Consider the following 19,327-nt stretch of genomic DNA (forward strand, 5'->3'; position numbering starts at 1 on the left):
TGAGAAATAGTGGGCAATATGGTCCTATTTCAGTGTAGGCAAGATTTAAGTAACTTCCCTCAGTTTATGAGTTTAGGGAGAAATATGGGATTCTCAAAACCAAGAACACACTCATTTGGCCACAGCCTCTGCCCCTGCTTCATTCTTCCTTATATAGATCTATATTTCACGTCTGCATGGTCATTTTCCTCCTTGATGTCTGTCTACATTGTCATTTTCCTCCTTGAGGAAAATAAAAATCCTGCTGCAGCCAACTCTTATCAATATGTGGATTATTTGCAATGAAGTTTTAATCTTAGGTTAGCTTCTGTCCAAAGTACAAACTAATCTGAACACTAATGAATTGATTTGATTAATTACATTTTTGGAGTGGGGCAGTGAGGGTTAAATGACTTGCTCAGGGTCACACAGCTAGTAAATGTCAAGTATTTGAGGACAGATTTGAACTCAGGTCCTCCTGAATTCAGGGCTGAATCTACTGTGCCACCTAGTTGCCCTTGAAAATTATTTTAAACAAAATACTTGGGACAGTAAATCTGCCCTGGCTTTTGGGGGGGAAATTCTTGCATTCCAGAGCCAGGCACAGATGACTTTATCTGATCATTTGAATTATCTATGACACTGCTCTCCATTATTCCAGATAACTGAGTTGATTTCATTTAAATATAGCCTTAGAGAGATCTGAAAATCTGAAGGAGCCAGTTTTATCATTTCACTAGTTAAGAACCTTTTGTCAGAACTTCTTTGGTATTTAAAGCCCTTCAAAGCCTCAATCCAACCTGTCTTTCCAGACTTATTTCATATTACTCCCCCTCACACACTCTATGTTCCAGCCAAACTGGCCTGCTGCTTGTTCCCCTGTACACGACTCTCCGCCTCCTATCTCTGTGCCTTTCTAAGACTGTCTCCCAAGCCTCAGCTCAGATGCTCCTCCTCCTTACCTCTTTTTCTTTGAGTCCTTAGTTCCACCCGAGCTCAGCTCAGCTTTCCTTCCTACAGGCTGCCTTTCTTGATCCCCATCCCATTGTCGTTCCCCCCCCCAACCAAAAAAATTACTTGGTACTTATCTGTGTACATACTGTTGTTCTCCCCACCCCCCATAATTTAATCTCCTTGAAGCAAGAATTGTTTTTTAATTTGTATTCCCAGTGTCTGCTACATAGGTGCTCCTTATACTTGTTCAGTTGAATTGAGTACCTGCACCAAAGTGTCATTTAAAAGGTAAAATGATCATGTAATGATAATGTTCCCTTAGTCTTCTATTGGCCTAGCTTCTTAAACTGAATTGTCACCCCATTTCGGGTTGAGCAACTAAATATGGGGATTGTGAAAAATTTGGCAACAGTAAATGGTTATATTTACCTATTTTATATACCTATATAACAAAGGTCTCATAAAAATTTCTTGGGCAAAAAGGGCTCACAAGTGGAAAAAGTTTAAGAAGCCCTTTTTTATGGCTCTTTTGAAAAGCATAAATTGATTTTGCTTGATAGTATACTGGCTTTTGAAAGTAGGAAAAAGGTTAGGGGTTATCTCCTTTTTAATTGATAAGAGAAATTGAGACAAAGGGAAATTCAAATAAGTGGTCCAAGGTCACATGATCTTTGGAAGGCAAGACCCTAAGTATCCTGATTCCAAGCCTGATTTTCTTTTTTTTAGCCCCAAGCCTGATATTCCTTTTTTTTTTTTTAAGCAACAAACATTTATGTTATTTTTTCCAGTTACATGTAAGGGTAGTTTTCAACATTCATTTTCATAAGATTTAGAGTTCCAAATTTTTCTCCCTCCCTCCCTTTCCTCCCCCCTCCACAAGATCGCAACTAGGTTATATATGTACAATCCACAAGTGTTCTTTTTATCAGTTCTTTCTATGGGGGTGAATAGTAAGCTTCCTCATTAGTTCCTTGGTATTGACTTGGATCATTGCACTACTGAGAGTAGTTAAGTCATTCACAATTGCTCATTGAATAATACTGCTGTCACGATGTACAATGTCCTCCCAGCTCTGCTCACTTTACTATACATCGATGTTCATTAGTTTTTCCAGATTTTTTGGGGATCATCCTGTTTGTCATTTCCTATAGCACAAGACCATTCCACTACAGTCATATAGCACAGCTTTTTCCATCATTCCTCAATTGATGGACATTCCCTTGATTCTCAATTCTTAGCCTCCACCAAGAGTTGCTATAAATATTTTTTTGTACAATTTTCCCCCCTTTTCTCTTTTTCATGATTACTATTGTTAACTGTTTCCCTTCCATCCTATTTCCTTCCCCATGATATTTATTCTATTATCCATGTTCTTTCATCCTATCACTCTTCAAAAGGGATTTGCTTCTGTCTGTCCCCTCCCCCACTCTTCCCTTCCATCTTTTGCCCCTCTCTCTTTATCCCCTTCCCCTCCTATTTTCCTGCAGGGTTAGAGAGATTACTCTACCCAATTGAGTGTGTACCTTATTCCCTCCTTGAGCCAATTCTAATGAGATTCAGGTCTTTGAGCCAATTCTGATGAGTGTTAGGCTCATTTACTGCCCAGATTAAACAGATTACTCCACCCAGTTTTGTGTGTGTGTGTGTGTGTGTGTGTGTGTGTGTGTGTGTTAGTCCTTCCTCGAGGCAGCTCTGTTCTGATGAGTGTAAAATTCATTTACTGCCCTGATCCTCTCCCATCTCTTCCCTGACTCCTTAAGCCTTTTCCTGTTTCTTTCATGTAGGATTTCATCTCTGCCCTTCCCCCTCCCCCAGTGCATTCCCTCACCCCTCAATTTAACCCTAAAGATTTCATCACCTAGCTAGGTGACACAGTGGACAAAGCATCACCCCTGGACCCAGGGGGATCCAGCCAAAACCTGGCCTCAGACACAAGACAGTCGCCCACTGTACGACCCCAGGTATGTCTCCCAGCTCCAATTTTTTATGGTTCTCTAGGGTCTTGTATTTGAAAGTAAAATTTGCCATTCAGTTCAAGTCTTTTCATTACAAATATCTGAAAGTCTTCTTTTTTATTAAAGTCCCATTTTTTCTTCTGAAAGATTATGCTGAGTTTTGCTAGGTAGGTGATTCTTGGTTGTAATCCCATTAACTTTGCCCTTTGGAATATCATATTCCATGCCCTCCGGTCCCTTAATGTAGAAGCTGCTAGATCTTGTGTTGTCCTGACTGGGGCTCCACAGTCTTTGAATTCTTTCTTTTTGGCAGCTTGCAATATTTTCTCCTTGACCTGAGAGCTCTGGAATTTGGCTATAATATTCCTTAGAGTTTTTCTTTTGGGATCTCTTTCTGGAGGTGATCAGTGGATTCTTTCAATTTCTATTTTAGCTGCTGCTTCTAGAATTTCAGGGCAATTTTCCCTGAGAATATCTTGGAAGATGATGCCGATATTCTTAACATTCTATCAAAGCCTGTGTTAGACTTTCTTGTTGACAGTTGGGAAAAGCTTGGAGGGGCTATAGCCTTCAAAAATGGTGGGATAGCTAACTGTCTACACAGTTTTTCAGAAGAGGTTTGTGGGGCAGCTAGGTGGCACAGTGGATAGAACACTGGCCCTAGAGTCAGGAGGACCCAAGTTCAAATTTGGCCTCAAGACACTTAACACTTACTATCTGTGTGACCCTGGGCAAGTCACAAAAAAGAAGAGGTTTGTGAGAATATTATAACTATTTTGTTATTTAACTCTGGGCATTCTAGCTAGTCATCAGAGTTGAACCTTGTATTAGAAGACTCATTCTTTATATGTAAAAGGAGAACAGAATAGGGTGAGTTAGGTGTGATCAAAGAAACTGAATCAGTGTTCTAAAAAAAAAGTCCTTCAAAGACTTTGTCCTGTGGGTCATCTCATCATTAAGATGTTTAGTTCTTTCCTACCAGAGGAAGAAGGATATTGTGAGTAGTATGTATGAGAGAATGTGACCAAATGATATTGGAAGGGAATTCCTACCCTTTCAAATAATGGAATGTTTGGGGGGACATTGGAGTGAAAGAAAGTGAAATTTGGCTCCTTAGCTATTTTTAAAATTTAAATAAAAGTATTTTATTATTTTCCAGTTACATGTAGAAATAGTTTTCAAGATTTGTTTATATGAGATTTCAAATTTCAAATTTTAAAAATTTTTCTCCCTCCCTTTCCCCCCCTCCCTTAGACAGTAGGCAATCTGATATAGGTTAAATATACATAACAGTAAACATATTTCTGCATTAGTCATGTTATATGAGAAGGATCAGAGCACAAAGGAGAAACCTGAAATCAGGAAACCAACAGCATCAAAAACAAAAGAAATAGTATGGTCCAGTCAGCATCCATATCACCCCTGGATTTGGAGAGTCTTTTCCATCATGAGTCCTTTGGAACATTCTTGTTCTGTTGGATTGGTGAGAAGAACCTAATCTATCACAGTTGGTCCACACATAGTGTTGATGATACTATGTATAATGTTCTTCTGGTTCATCTCACTCATCATCAGTTCATGCAAGTCCTTCCAGGTTTCTCTGAACTCCACCTGCTCATTGTTTCTTACAGCACAGTAGAATTCCATTACATTCATATACCACAACTTGTTCAGCCATTCCCCAATTGATGGACATCCCCTCAGTTTCCAATTCCTTGCCACCACAAAAAGAGCAGCTATAAATATTTTTGTACATGTAGGTCCTTTTCCCTTTTTTATGATCTCTTTGGGAAAAAGACCCAAGAGTGGTATTGTTGGGTCAAAGGGTATGCACAGCTTTATAGCTCTTTGGGCATAATTCCAAATTGCTCTCCAGAGTGGTTAGATGCTCCTTAGCTATTGAGTTTGATGTACTTGCATTTATTTTTTTGGTGGCAGTGAGGGTTAAGTAACTTGTCCAGGGTCACACAACTAGTAAGTGTCAAGTGTCTGAGGCAGGATTTGAACTCAGATCCTCCTGAATGCAGGGTCCATGCTTTATCCATTGAGCCACCTAGCTGCCCCAAATTTGATGTACTTGTTATGTTTTTCTTTAGTCCACAGGTCTTAAGAAAACAATTAATGTTTGTGTTTACATGTGAAAATGTGTATGTGTAAGTAGGGGAGAAGTGGGAAACCCCATTTTTCATGTTTACTTCTGTCTCCCAGGATTTTTCATGCAGGGGCAAATGCAACACAAGTGTAACACAGGTGACTTTGATCAGGTTAGCATGGTGTAGTGGAAAAAACTCTAAATTGAAGCTAGAAGACCTTTGTTGCTTATTACTTTTTGGGCCTCAGTTTCATGATCTATGGGTGAGCTGAACTAGACCTTTAACGTGCTTTCTACCTCTAAATTCTCTAATCCTAAGTCATATTTAGATGTCATGGGGCAAGCACATATTTAATCAGTTCAAGCTCTCAGATCCAAGGGGAACACAAAGGGCCAATTTCCAGACAATACAGCTCTGAGTGCTGAAGCTGGGAAGAGACCATCCAAACTTCTACCAGGGTGAGAGAACAAATAAGGAGCCAAATTAGGTATGAGGAATCAAGAACTCAGATAAGGAGACCAGGAAGCCAAGAAGTCAGGACAACAGGGTTAGAACTGGGGTCTAGAAATAAGTATAACAATGGTATTTGTATCTGAGCTGGGGCAATTGAAAACCCATATTTGTATACATACATACATACATAGAGAGAGACAGAGAAAAAGAGAAAATATTTGAGAAGAGCAGAAAATAGTTTTATTCTCCAACTGGAGGTTAAGGTAAATGGAAGCTGCTAATTGTATGGTCTGAGAAGGGTGGAATAAAGGGCAGAGTTCCAGCCTTGGAATTTTGTTCTCCTGTTCCATGATAAGGAATTGGAAGTCTTTCTAAAGGAGCTTCAATTTCTATAGCCTATAATGAAATGTCACAGAGTAAGTGGCAATGCCTCAACTGTATATGTGTTGTAAAGGCCACTAGGACCTCTTCCATCCTTACCAAGGGGAGTGCTAACCTTCTCTCCTTTTCATACAATACAGCCTATAATGAAATGAAACCCTGTGATACAGAATTATGTAGTAGATAGTGTTGGTCTTAGGGTTAGGAAGACCTGGGTTCGAATCACACCTTGGACACTTAGTAGCTGTGGAATCCTGGACAAGTCACTTATTAACTTTTCTGAGTCTTGGTTCTTCATCCCTAAAATGAAGGGGATGGTTCCTTCCAGGGTCGTTTCCAGGGTCCCTTCCATCCAGGTCCCTTCTTCCATTAAATCTATGGTCCTATGATGCTTGTGGTGGTTGAAGCCCCACATACAAACCATACTGCTTCTCTCTTGGTTTTGTACTGACTTGACATTTACTTTCTTTTTTTTTTTTATGTATAAGGTATTTTATTTTTTCCGTTACATGTAAAGATAGTTCTCAACTTTTGTTTATACATGCTTTACAATTTCAGATTTTTCTCCCTCCCTCCCCTCCCTCCACCCTCCCCTAGACAGTAGGTAATCTGATATAGGTTATATCTATATATCTCTATACATATATATATATATTCACACACATATATATATGTACACATAATAACATTAATCCTATTTCTGCATTAATCCTGTTACAAGAGAAAAAATCAGAGCAGTGATGCAAAACCTCAAAATAGAAAAAAAAACCAGCACCCAAAACAAAAGAAATAATATGGTTCAATCAGCATCTATACTCCACAGTTTGTTCTTTTTTTTTCTTGGATTTGGAGATCCCCTTCTATCATGAGTTCCCTGGAACTCTTCTGTACCATTGCATTGGTGAGAAGAATATAGTCCAGACATTTACTTTCTAAACTGGTGTTTGAGAATGTTGAATTCTACCCACCTAGCACTGGCTTTGCATTTGGAGGGTCTGTGCTTAAGGGCTCATAGCCTTATTTCTCACTACCTTTGTTACTGTAGACAGACAGATCACTTAATCTCTCTGGGCATCAGTTTCCTGAGTTACAAAATTTCTATTTGGTTCTATTTCGTAACCCTTAAGTGCCTACTCTCTGCCAGGTACGAAGTGCTGGGCATACAAATAAGAAAAAAATAACCACTGCCCTCAAGCTACTTACAGTATAGGGCTGGAGGGAAGACCACACAGAAAAGGAAGCTGAAAAAGGGGATGAGGGACCCAGGTAACGGGCTCGGGGACATGTTCTTTCCGGGAGTTCAAGTCAAGCAGAGCAGCTGATGGAAAATGGGAGTACACAGAAGGTTATGAGCCCTCAAAAAAGGCTTTGGGAGGAGTTTAGTGCTTTACCCTCCAGTCCTCCATTCAGAAGGGAGAAATTGTACTGTGGAACCTGAGTCATCATTGGGCGTGATGACATGTCAGGTAATCCGGCGGGAGGGGGGGATGAGGGGATTGGACCAGATATAAGCTATAGAATCTCTTCCTACTCTAAATCTCTGGTCTTATTCTTCGACCTGGTTGTTGTTGGTGTTTTGTTGTTTTTAGTCCTGTCTTTATGACCCATTTTGGCATTTTCTTAGCAAAGATACTGGAGTGGTTTACCATTTCCTTCTCTAGCTTATTTTACAGATGAGGAAACTGAGGCAAATAGGGTTAAATGCTTTACCCAGGCTCACACAGCTAATAAGTGTCTGAGCTGGATTTGAACTTGGGTCTCCTTGACTTCAGGATTAGCACTCTACACATTACATCACCCAGCTGCCCCATACCTGGTAAGAATGGACAAATAGGGGCAAGCTAGGTGGTGCAGTGAATAGAGCACCGGCCCTGGAATCAGGAGTACCTGAGTTCAAATCTGGCCTCAGACACTTAACACTTACTAGCTGTGTGACCCTGGGCAAGTCACTTAACTCCAATTGCCTCACTAAAAAAAAAAGAATGGACAAATATTAACTGAGTACTTATAGAGGCTAGGACTGGATAGAAAAATTGGGAGTCATCTGCATAGAGATAACATAGTGTCTTTTGGCTAGCCTCTCTGGATTCTGAGCCTTTCATTACTTACTGTAGTTTTAAATAATTAGAAGAAAGTAAAACAGTTCAACCACTGGTAAAATTTAATAGTAAGCCATCTTCAGAAGATTCTGTTATATGGGCTCTGCTAAAACTTTGCTCTTCAAAATGGGAAGGGGGAGAAATGCAGAAACACTGACTGGGTCAAAGGTTAGAAATTGGCCCAAATTGGTAGAATTCTGTTGTCACTGGTAATAGCTTTGGCTTCTCATAGCAATTTGATTGTTCTGGTGAAAGAAGCTCCCCCCCCCCCCAATTGCCTCAGGGACAAACTTCCTTGCTTCTAGGGCTTATGGTGATTATAATTAATGTGAATTAGCTGCTTCTGTGGAGAGTCTGAAGAAAACCTTTTATGGAGAGTGAAGAAAAACCATAATGACTGAATTACTTAATTCAGCAAGCTGCCAGTGATTTTTGCTCCCAGTACAATTCACATCATATCCTTCCCCCACCCTTATATTTCTTTTTCTTTTTTTTTTTTTTTGCGGGGCAATGAGGGTTAAGTGACTTGCTGAGGGTCACACAGCTGGTAAGTGTCAAGTGTCTGAGGTCAGATTTGAACTCAGGTCCTCCTGAATCCAAAGCTGGTGCTTTATCCACTGTGCCAACTAGCTGCTCCCCCCTTATATTTCTCTCATATAGCACCCTCCCGCTCCCCCAAAAAAGCTGTATTGGCATGATGACAACCTTACTTTCTTCATTTCTTTCTTTCTTTCTTTTTTTTTTTTTTTGGTGAGGCAGTTGGGGTTAAGTGACTTGCCCAGGGTCAGACAGCTAGTAAGTGTTAAGTGTTTTGAGGCCAGATTTGAACTCAGGTACTCCTGACTCCAGGGCTGGTGCTCTAGCCACTGCGCCACCTAGCTCCCCCACTTTCTTCATTTCTTTTTTTTTTAGTGAGGCAATTGGGGTTAAGTGACTTGCCCAGAGTCACACAGCTAGTTAAGTGTTAAGTGTCTGAGGCCGGATTTGAACTCAGGTACTCCTGATTCCAGGGCCGGTGCTCTATCCACTGCGCCATCTAGCTGCCCCACTTTCTTCATTTCTAAAATGGGGACAATGACAGTAGCAACTACCTCAAGATGAGATAAATCTTAAAGCACTATATAGATATAGCTATTATTATTGTCATCTGGGTAGTAAAGATGTAGGCACTTGGAAAGGCTTCATGGGGGCACTTCTTAGAATTTCTCTGGCTAGTTTTGCCTGCAGGTTAATAGCCAGATGCTTCTCAGCAGCGTGGCATTCTCTGAATTTTCAGCAATGGCAAGGTGGTGGTTATGGATAGTCAAATATCTTAGTACCCTGTAGAGGTACTGAAAGCAGTTCAGATAAAGAAATTCAGAAGTCTGAGTCTAACTAGAAACTGGAGATGATGGATAGCTTCTTTTCCTTTTCCACCTTTCCTCACTTCAGTGTACTATGATGATAAAGGATGACCATCTGGAAGAGGTGGTATTGAACTAATAAGCATGTAAAAAAAAATGTCAGTGTGATACAGTGTAAAGAAAGCTGGACTTGGAGATGGAAAACCCACTTAAAAACCTGGATCTGTTATTTAATAGCTGAACAGGTAATTTAATCTGTGCACCTTCTTTGTAAAAATGGTAATGATATTTGCACATCTAACCCATGGATTGTCACATAAGGAGAGAATTTCTAACAATTAGCTTTCCAAAAGTGAAAAGTGGTACCTGAGAACTTCAAGAAGAAGACTGATAGGAACTTTTTAAACTACCAAATGCTCTGTATGCTAGCTAACTCTGTGTGTGTGTGTGTGTCTGTGTGTATGTGTGTGTGTGTGTGTGTGGTGTCTGTGTCTGTGTCTGTGTGTGTGTGTGTCTCTGTGTCTGTGTGTCTCTGCACTGTTCTGATTAGCTTCATAACCTTGGGCAAATCACTTAAATTCTCTGAGTGTCATTTCCTAATCTGTAAAATGGAGATGATAATAATTCCAGTGATTTACCCTTAAGAGTTGGGAAGATTAAATGAGACCATGTATGTAAAGCACGATGTAGATATAAGTAGTTAATGAATATGGGATTGTCTTTTGACTGTTTTTCTCTTGAGTGATGCCAAGTAAGATCACTGAAATGCAAATAACACTTCTTCCTCCCATCCCTAAAGAAACTTATCTTTTTTTTCCCTACATCACCTTCACTACCCACTAGATCCCTTCCAGCCCCACAGTAAAATTCTTCTTTGTAACAAATAAATATGGCTGAGCCAAACTGATCAACACATTAGTCTCATCTGAAAATATATGTGCAATTCCATACTGCCATCTCTGCCAATCTGGCAGACTTCAGTGTTCTGGAATCTTTTAGTGTTGTGTTCTCCTTTACTTTAATGTGGTTATCATGTAAGTTATTGTCCTCATTCTTCTTATTCCACTCTCTTTTTGTTTTTTTTGAGCAGGGCAATGAGGGTTAAATGTCTTGCTCAGGGTCACACAGCTAGTTAAGTGTCAAGTGTCTGAAGCTGGATTTGAACTCAGGCCCTCCTGAATCCAGAGCCAGTGCTCTATCCACTGCGCCACCTAGCTGCACCTCAAATGCTATTCTTTAATAAAGAAGGCTGATGATACATAAATATATAATATCTATAATATAATATTTATATATTATATATAAACATAATATAGAATGTCTACAATATATTACAATATTTTTATAAATATTTTATATTTTTAGTGCTTTATCCACTGTGCCACCTAACTGCCCTCTCTTATTCCACTCTTAATCAATCATACATGTCTTCCCAAGTTTCTCTGAACTTGCCATTTCTTAAGTGCAAATACAGTATATCATATACCATAATTTTAAAAGGTATCTCATAATAGTTGGCTCTCTGCTTTATTTCAGTTCTTTGCTATTGCAAAAAGTACAGCTATAAATATTTTTCATATGTAGAGGAGGTCTTTTTTTTTCTTTCCTGACTTTCTTTACATATTTACCTAATAAGTGGTATTCCTGGTTCAAAGGAGATAATGTACATTTTAGTGAGTTTTTAAAAATCATCATTCCAAGGTGTTTCCTCGGACAGTTGGATCAGTTTGCAGCTCCAACATTACATTACTATATCTGCCTTGTCACATCCCTTCCAACAGTTATCATTTCTTTTGTCATCTTTGCCAGTTTGATGGAACTTCTAATTTGCTTTAATTTGCATTTCATATTATTGACTTTTAGAATTATTTCCAATGATGATAGCATGCATTTTTTTTTTTTTTAGTGAGGCAATTGGGGTTAAGTGACTTGCCCAGGGTCACACAGCTAGTAAGTGTTTAAGTGTCTGAGGCCGGATTTGAACTCAGGTACTCCTGAATCCAGGGCCCGTGCTCTATCCACTGCACCATCTAGCTGCCCCCGCATGCATTTTTAAAAAAACCCAGTCTATAGCTTTTGGAAATGTGTGCTTTTGATCACTGTCTTCTGTTTTCTTCACCTTTCTCAGACCTAATCGAAGAACCAGTCCTACCATCACAGGACTATTTCTCCTCTTTGGCTTAAGGAAAAAGGGCTGGAACCTAAGGATGAATTTATTGATTGATATTTTATTCTGACACATCGATTACTTCACAATAAACAACTCCATTAGTACCATTTGATTTAAAGAAAAAAATTAAGCAAAGCAGTCTAGCAGTCACTACTGATAGCACATAGCCTTATAAATGTTGCCTTATAGTTTACCTCTAACAAAAAGAAGGAAGTTTAAAAGAAAAGTGTTATCTGTGTTATCTGGACTAGTCAATTGACTATTATATTTGACCAGAATTATGTCATCTTCTGTCTTGTGGTCATTCATATTATCTTATTATTTTTTGGGGGTGTGTGTGAGACAGTTGGGGTTAAGTGACTTGCCCAGGGTCACACAGCTAGTAAGTTTAAGTGTCTGAGGTCGAATTTGAACTCAGGTCCTCCTGACTCCAGTTCTGGTGCTCTATCCACCGTGCCACCTAGTTGCTCCCATTCATATTATCTTTTTTGGTTTTTTTTTTACATGTAAGGTATTTTATTTTTTCTGTTACCTGTAAAGATAGTTCTCAACTTTTGTTTATACAAGCTTTACAATTTCAGATTTTTCTCCCTCCCTCCCCCCTCCCCTAGACAGCAGGTAATCTGATATAGGTTATATTTATATATCTATATACATATACATATAGATATATATACATACACACACACACATATATATATATATATATACACACATAATAACATTAATCCTATTTCTGCATTAGTCCTGTTATAAGAGAAAAAATCAGAGCAATGATGAAAAACCTCAAAATAGAAAAAAACAACACCACCAAAAACAAAAGAAATAGTATGGTTCATTCAGCATCTATACTCCACAGTTCTTTTTTTTTTTTTTCCCTTGGATATGGAGATCCTCTTCTATCATGAGTTCCCTGGAACTCTTCTGTACCATTGCATTGGTGAGAAGAATATAGTCCGTCACAGTAGATCAACACTCAATGTTGATGATACTGTGTACAATGTTCTTCTGGTTCTGCTCATCTCACTCATCATCAGCTCACGCAAGACCCTCCAGGTTTCTCTGAACTCCTCCTGCTCATCATTTCTTACAGCACAATAGTATTCCATTGTATTCGTGTACCACAACTTTTCCAGCCATTCCCCAATTGATGGGCACCCCCTCAACTTCCAATTCCTTGCTACCACGTAAAGAGCAGCTATAAATATTTTTGTACATGTGGGTCCCCTTCCCCTTTCCATGATTTCTTTGGGAAAAAGACCTAAAAGTGGTATTGCTGGCTCAAAGGGTATGCACAGCCTTATCGCCCTTTGGGCATAATTCCAAATTGCTCTCCAGCCATTCATATTATCTTAAGTAAAGAAAGCAAAAACAGAAAACCATTTCAGTCAGTTCATACACATCTTCCCAAACTTCCTTTATTCTCCATATTTGTCATTCCCTATGTCACAGTGATATTTCATAACATTCATATACCATCATTTGTTCAGCTGTACCTGGATTGATGAACTCCTATTATGTTTGCAGTTTTTTCTACAATAAAAAGTGCTGATATCAATAACTTTGTGTATGTAGGACCTTTCTGTCATTAATCTTTGGGGGTCAAAGGGTGTGAATAATTTAGTAACGTTTGCATAATTCTGAATCATTTTCCAGAATGGTTGGACCCACCAATTGAGAATTTGTGTGCATGTCTTCTCACAACCCCTCCAGGACTGACTTCCCATCTTTTACTGTCTTGTCCATTTTCATGTGAAGTGATGTTTCTGAGTTGTTTTAATTTGCATTTCTCTTCTAAATGATTTGGAGTGTTTTTATAAGGCTTCTGTTTGAGTTAAAATAAAAACCAAAACAACTTTCTATTTTTTTTTTGTTTGTTTTTTTAGTGAGGCAATTGGGGTTAAGTGACTTGCCCAGGGTCACACAGCTAGTAAGTGTTAAGTGTCTGAGACTGGATTTGAACTCAGGTAGTCCTGACTCCAGGGCCGGTGCTCTATCCACTGCGCCATCTAGCTGCCCCCAAAACAACTTTCTACAAGGATGATTGTAAAAGATAAATTAGCACCAAAACATTGCATGTGAATTTGTTTAGAGTTTTTAATTTTTCAGTGTCCTTTCCATTTTTTCCCCCTATGTAATCTTCAGAACCACCCTGCTGGGTAGATAGAAAAGATGGTTTTAGTTACATTTAGAAGCATAGGATCATAGACCTAGAGCTGGAAGGGATTTCAGAGGCTATTTTACAAATGAAAAAACTGAGTTCCAGGAAGGTTGAGAGTTGCCCAAGAACAATAACTTACATGATGACCACATTAAAGGAGAACATAATACTAAAATATTCCAGAACGCTGAAGTCTGCCAGACTGGCAGAGATGGTGGTATGGAATTACACATATTTTCAGATGAGACTAATGTGTTGATCAGTTGGGCTCAGCCATATTTATTGGTTACAAGGAAGAATTTTACTGTGGGGCTGGAAAGATCTACTAGGTAGTGAAGGTGATGTAGAAAAAAAGGTAGTAGTAGTCGTCAGCAGAGGTAGGATTTGAATTTTGGTCCTCATATTCCACAGTCATTATTCTTTCCTATGTACTATACTGCTTCTACTATTCACCAAACACCTGTATCAGCTTTTTTCCTAACTCTGTGTAGGTAAAGAAGTTTTTCCATCTCTGTTCAATAGCAGGTGAATAGGAGTGGAAGACAGGAATGGTGGGAGTCATCATGGGCTGGGGTTTGATAAGGCTTGCTGGGTGATGGGCAAGAGAGTCAAGAACAGAGAACAACATGGAATTGAATTGATTGATAAGGTCCAGACTGGGAAAGGAGGAAGGTGAAGTTATTACCCAAGAAAGCACTGAGTTGTGGAGGGGAGTGTAGATAACAGTGAAGACAGAGAAAGATGGTAGTAGTAGTAGTAGTTTAGGGGAGGGGGTAATTATGATCGGGTAGAAGAATGTCAGCTTTTTTTTTTTTTTTTAGTGAGGCAGTTGGGGTTCAGTGACTTGCCCAGGGTTACACAGCTAGTATCAGCATTTTTAAATTATCGAAATGTGGGTAATGGCAAGATGGTGTATAGCAGAGTACCTTTTGGGGGGGGGGCAGGGCAGTGAGGGTTAAGTGACTTACCCAGGGTCACACAGCTAGTAAGTGTTAAGTGTCTAAGGCCGGATTTGAACTCAGTTCCTTCTGAATCCAGGCCTGGTGCTTTATCCACTGTGCCACCTAGCTGCCCCCATAACTTTTTTGTTTGTTTTTGTCAGGGCAATGAAGGTTAAGTGACTTGCCCAGGGTCACACAGCTAGTAAGTGTCAAGTGCAGGGTACCTTTGTATGGCTAAGGTGTTGTAGAGGGTCATGGACCCTAATGGGATTAGAGATGGATTGGGATATTAGGATGTTTGATGGAAAATCTACATGCATGTGGAAATCCTTAGCATAAGGGCAGGAGGACAGGAAGAGAGGAAGACAGTAAGCCTGGTACAGACCTGCTTGAGAAAGGGGGTGGGGAAAAAATGGATAGCTGGTATCATCATTGACAGGTAACCACTCCCAAGATCTGTCCTTCTGAGTCAAGTTCAGACTTCTTTGCCTAGCTATTCAAGATATTCCACGATCTGAGGTTTTGTTGGGTTATTCTTGATTTTTATTTAGCCTTCTGAAAGTGTACATATACATATATTGTTTTCAAATCTCATATGGGAACATTCCCATACAAGTATTATGGATATTCCCAAATACCTATCTCATGTTTCACCCATTATTTTTATCACACTTCAAACTTTGTAATAAGGTCAAGAACATAATGAAAATAATATAAATGCAGTAATACCAAATTAACTCTAGCTATTAAACACAACATAACTTAGCATCATAAAAATACTTCATTATTGTAGGCAAAGCTAGTTTTCATATTGTCCCTTTTTTTAACCCCATCATTATATACCTAGGCATTGTTGGTACTTGCAGTTGGTGTGTGCCTTCCTTTTCCTTTACCTGTGTATAGCAGTGCATCAAATAGACTGACATACACAAATACACAATTTATGCACATAACAGTATCAATACCAGTAACATAATTCTCCAAACTTTACACCATTGCTAACCAAAAGGCCCCAGATGGAGCTGTGTTCCCTCACAAAGTATAAAATATTCCCAATCTCTTAATCTTTTGTTTATCCCAGTCCTAGATTGTCACAGTAACAGTCCCATAGTAACACTCCTATCTCGGCATTCTCTGAATTTGTTTTGGGCCTTTGCTCCTAAAAAGACATTTCATGGGGAAGGGTGTTAAGTGCATTTTATAATGATGTTAATATCTCATCGAAGTTAAAGTTTGGTGTTTGGTGTCTAAATCTGATGAGTTGGTATGTCAAAATACCACTGGAATTTAAAATAATACTGGTCCATTAGTCTCCAATTAGTGACTCAGAGTATAATATTTTCTCCTGATCATTTTCCCAACCCCAAACAGTAAGTGCCATTCCAGCTTCTGGCCCAGAGTTTCACATACTAGAGCCACATTTCTAGTCTGTCTGTCTCTCCTCCCTCCCCTCCCCCCTCCTCCCCCCTCCTCCCCCCTTTTTTGGCAGGGCAATGAGGGTTAAGTGACTTGCCCAGGGTCACACAGTGTCAAGTGGCTGAGGCTGGATTTGAACTCAGGTTCTCCTGAATCCAGAGCTGGTGCTTTTTCCACAGTGCCACCTAGCTGCCCCCTACTCTCCCCCCTTTTTGCACCACTTTATCACCCATCTCAGATTCCAGTGTGGGAGTCCTATAATTAGGGAGTCACTGCAAACTATGGATATGTCTAGGCCAGTGGCCTCAGCAGGCATGGGTTTAGGGAATAGGATGAGCCATGGGCCTGTGATTTCATTGATACAGGGAATTCCCAGAGTAGGAAGCTCCTATCAGTTCAAGTTGGCATCTTCTCTGATGTAAAGGCTTCAAGAACTATCTTTAGTCCTCAAAAGTTGTGACTTGTCCGGGGTTGCATAGTCATGATGGGCCTCAGATCCAGGTCTTCCTGGTTCCATTGCCATTTCTGTTAAAGGCACCACCATTTCCCCATCCTCCCACGTTTTTAACCTTAGAATTATGAACTTCTCACTCTCACTCAACCCACATACCTGATCAGTTGACAAAACTTGCATTTATACCTCTACAACATAATCATTTGTTGTTGTTCAATCATTTCAGTCATGTCTGACTCTCCATGACCCCATTTGGGGTTTTCTTGGCAAAAATATTGGAGTGGTTTGGCATTTCCTTCCCCGGCTCATTTTACAGATGAGGAATGGAGGCAAATAGGCTTCAGTGACTTGCCCAGGGCCCCACAACCAGTAAATGTCTATGGCCAGCTTTGAACTCAGATCTTTCTCATCCCAGGCCCAGAAGTCTATCCACTACACCACTTAGCTGCCTTCAACATAATAATAACTTGTATTTATATAGCACATTAATGTTCACAAAATCTCTTCAAATCACTTTAGGGACCAGTACCATCTACATCACCTCAGCTACACACAGGGAAAGTGGTCTTGCACACATGTTCTACTTCTATGTTTAAAAACTCTGACATTTTTCTACCTCCTCATCATCACTCCATCTCTCCCTGTGTCTTAATCACTTCATCTCTTATCCCTTCCCCTTTCCTTAAACTACTTCCTCTGCTCCTCCTTTTCATCTTTGCCTTCTGCTTCTTTTCTGTTACCTACACTCCCTTCACACCTCAGTACATTCTCAGGCAATTTGCCCTGGTCTGACTTCAACTTCCTCCCTTTCTCAGTTTCAACTTTCTTTTTCTTTCTTTTTTTTGAGTCTCAACTCTTTTTTTTTTTTTTTTTGGTGGGGCAATGAGGGTTAAGTGACTTGCCCAGGGTCACACAATTGGTAAGTATCAAGTGTCTTGAGGCTGGATTTGAACTCAAGTGCTCGGGGCCAGGATTTTATCCACTCCACCACCTAGCTTGTCCCCCAGTCTCAACTTTCAAAGACATCTTCTTAAAATGTAGTTCTAATCATGTCACACCCGCACCCCCCCCCCCAAATAAACTCCAATGGCTCCTTAGTACTCAAGGATCAAATATTTTTTGATCTGTTTTGCTTTTAAAGCTCTTCATACCATGGCCCCTTCTTACCTTTCCAGTCTTCTTATACTCCACATAATCTACAACCCAGCGGTACTGCCTGTTCTCCCTGCTGTCCTTTCCACAAGGCACTCCATTTTCCTGATGAGTAGTACATTATTACTGGTTCTCCCTCATGCCTGGAATGCTCTGCCTCATCATCTCTGTCTCCTGGATTGCCTGGCATCTCTAAAGTCTCAGCTAAGACCCATCTTCTGCAAGAAGCCTTCTCCCACCACCCTTAATGCTGGTGCCTTCCTTCTGAGACTATCTCCAGTTTTATTTGTACAGTTGTTTTCATGTTGTCTCCCCAATTAGATTGTGAGCTCCTTGAGGGCAGGGTTCTTTTTTCCTTTCTTTGTCTCTCCAGTCCTCAGCACAGTGCTTGTTGATGTGTTGACTTCTCCACCCCTTGGTGCCCTTTGATCAAAAGAGACGCTGAATTATATGATTCAGAGCATAAACCACTGCCTGTAATTTGCCTTCTCTGCCTTGGAAGTCTTGGTTTTCCTAAAAGGTCCAAAAATTTTTAGTCTTGAATGGACCTTTTTATCATGCCAGAGTGCCACCTGTTTGAGGGTGATTCATTGTGTGAAAAGATCGTTTTTATCCCGTGTTCCCAGGTCTACTCTTGAATTTACATAGTGGTAAAGCAGGATCACTGTTTGGAAGCTGTGAAATTCCATGGTATTATATTAGGTACTCCGTTAGCCCTTATTTTTGCCAATGCTTGATGGTTTGGGAATGCAGAGCCAATTCCTGAAGTGTCCTGAAGTGTAGGATTCATTGTAAAGGGACCTTAGAGATCATCTAATGCAAACCCCTTGTTAGCTGAGGAAACTGAAATTCAAACAGGATTAAGTGACTTTCCCCCCTGGTCACACAGAAAACCAAGAAATAAATTCTGATCCTTTTTTTCCCCATAAGAGTATTTTATTATTTTCCAGTTACATGTAGAGAGTTTTCAACATTTGTTTTTATAAGATTTCTAGTTTCAAATTTTTCTCCCTCCCTCCCCCCTCCCCAAGACAGCAAGCAATCTGACATAGGCCATATATGTACAGTCACATTAAACATATTTCTGCATTAGTCATGCTGTGAAAGAAGAATCAGAGCAAAAAAGAAAAACCTCATAAAAGAAAAAAAATAGAAATAGTATGATTCAATCTGCATCTAGATTCCATAGTTCTTTTTTTCTGGATTTGGAGAGCATTTTCTATCATGAGTCCTTTGGAACTGTCTTGGACCATTGTATTGCTGAGAAGAATCGAGTCTATCACAGTTGATGAACACACAATGTTGTTGATACTGTGTACAATGTTCTCCTGGTTCTGCTCATCTCACTGAGCATCAGTTCATGTAAGTCCTTCCAGGTTTCTCTGAACTCTTCCTGCTCATTGTTTCTTAGAGCATAATAGTATTCCATTACATTCATATACAACTTGTTCAGCCATTCCCCAATTGAAGGGCATCCCCTCAATTTCCAATTCTTTGCCACCACAAAAAGAGCAGTTGTAAATATTTTTGCATATGTAGGAACTCAGATCCTTTTGACTCCAAATCCATAAGACCCTTCTGCCAGCGCTCTTTTCTCCTGCCTCCCCCGGAATAGAATATGACATATGGTTGTTCTTGGAGGAAATATTTCTATACCTGAAGTTCAGGGTTGGTTGGCAGCTGATGCATTTGGCTATTGATGTGGCAAGACTGGATCTGGTTAATTGCATGCTGTAATTTTGTATTCTATACTTGCCATCACTTTCTTCAAGTCTC

The 19,327-nt window shown here is 39.8% G+C and overlaps 1 protein-coding gene and 1 non-coding gene across 2 annotated transcripts in view; one reads left to right on the plus strand and one right to left on the minus strand.

The window, feature by feature from the left end:
- ZFYVE1 (zinc finger FYVE-type containing 1) overlaps positions 1–19,327 on the plus strand; it is a 66,125-nt gene that overhangs the window by 13,652 nt on the left and 33,146 nt on the right. The gene's annotated exons all lie outside the window — the stretch shown is intronic.
- Positions 5,825–5,953, minus strand: LOC122745144. Its single transcript, XR_006355427.1, has one exon. It is a non-coding gene; the product is annotated as a U6atac minor spliceosomal RNA (small nuclear RNA).

This window comes from Dromiciops gliroides, chromosome 2 (genome assembly GCF_019393635.1).
Source record: "Dromiciops gliroides isolate mDroGli1 chromosome 2, mDroGli1.pri, whole genome shotgun sequence".
Classification (NCBI taxonomy): Eukaryota; Metazoa; Chordata; class Mammalia; order Microbiotheria; family Microbiotheriidae; genus Dromiciops; species Dromiciops gliroides.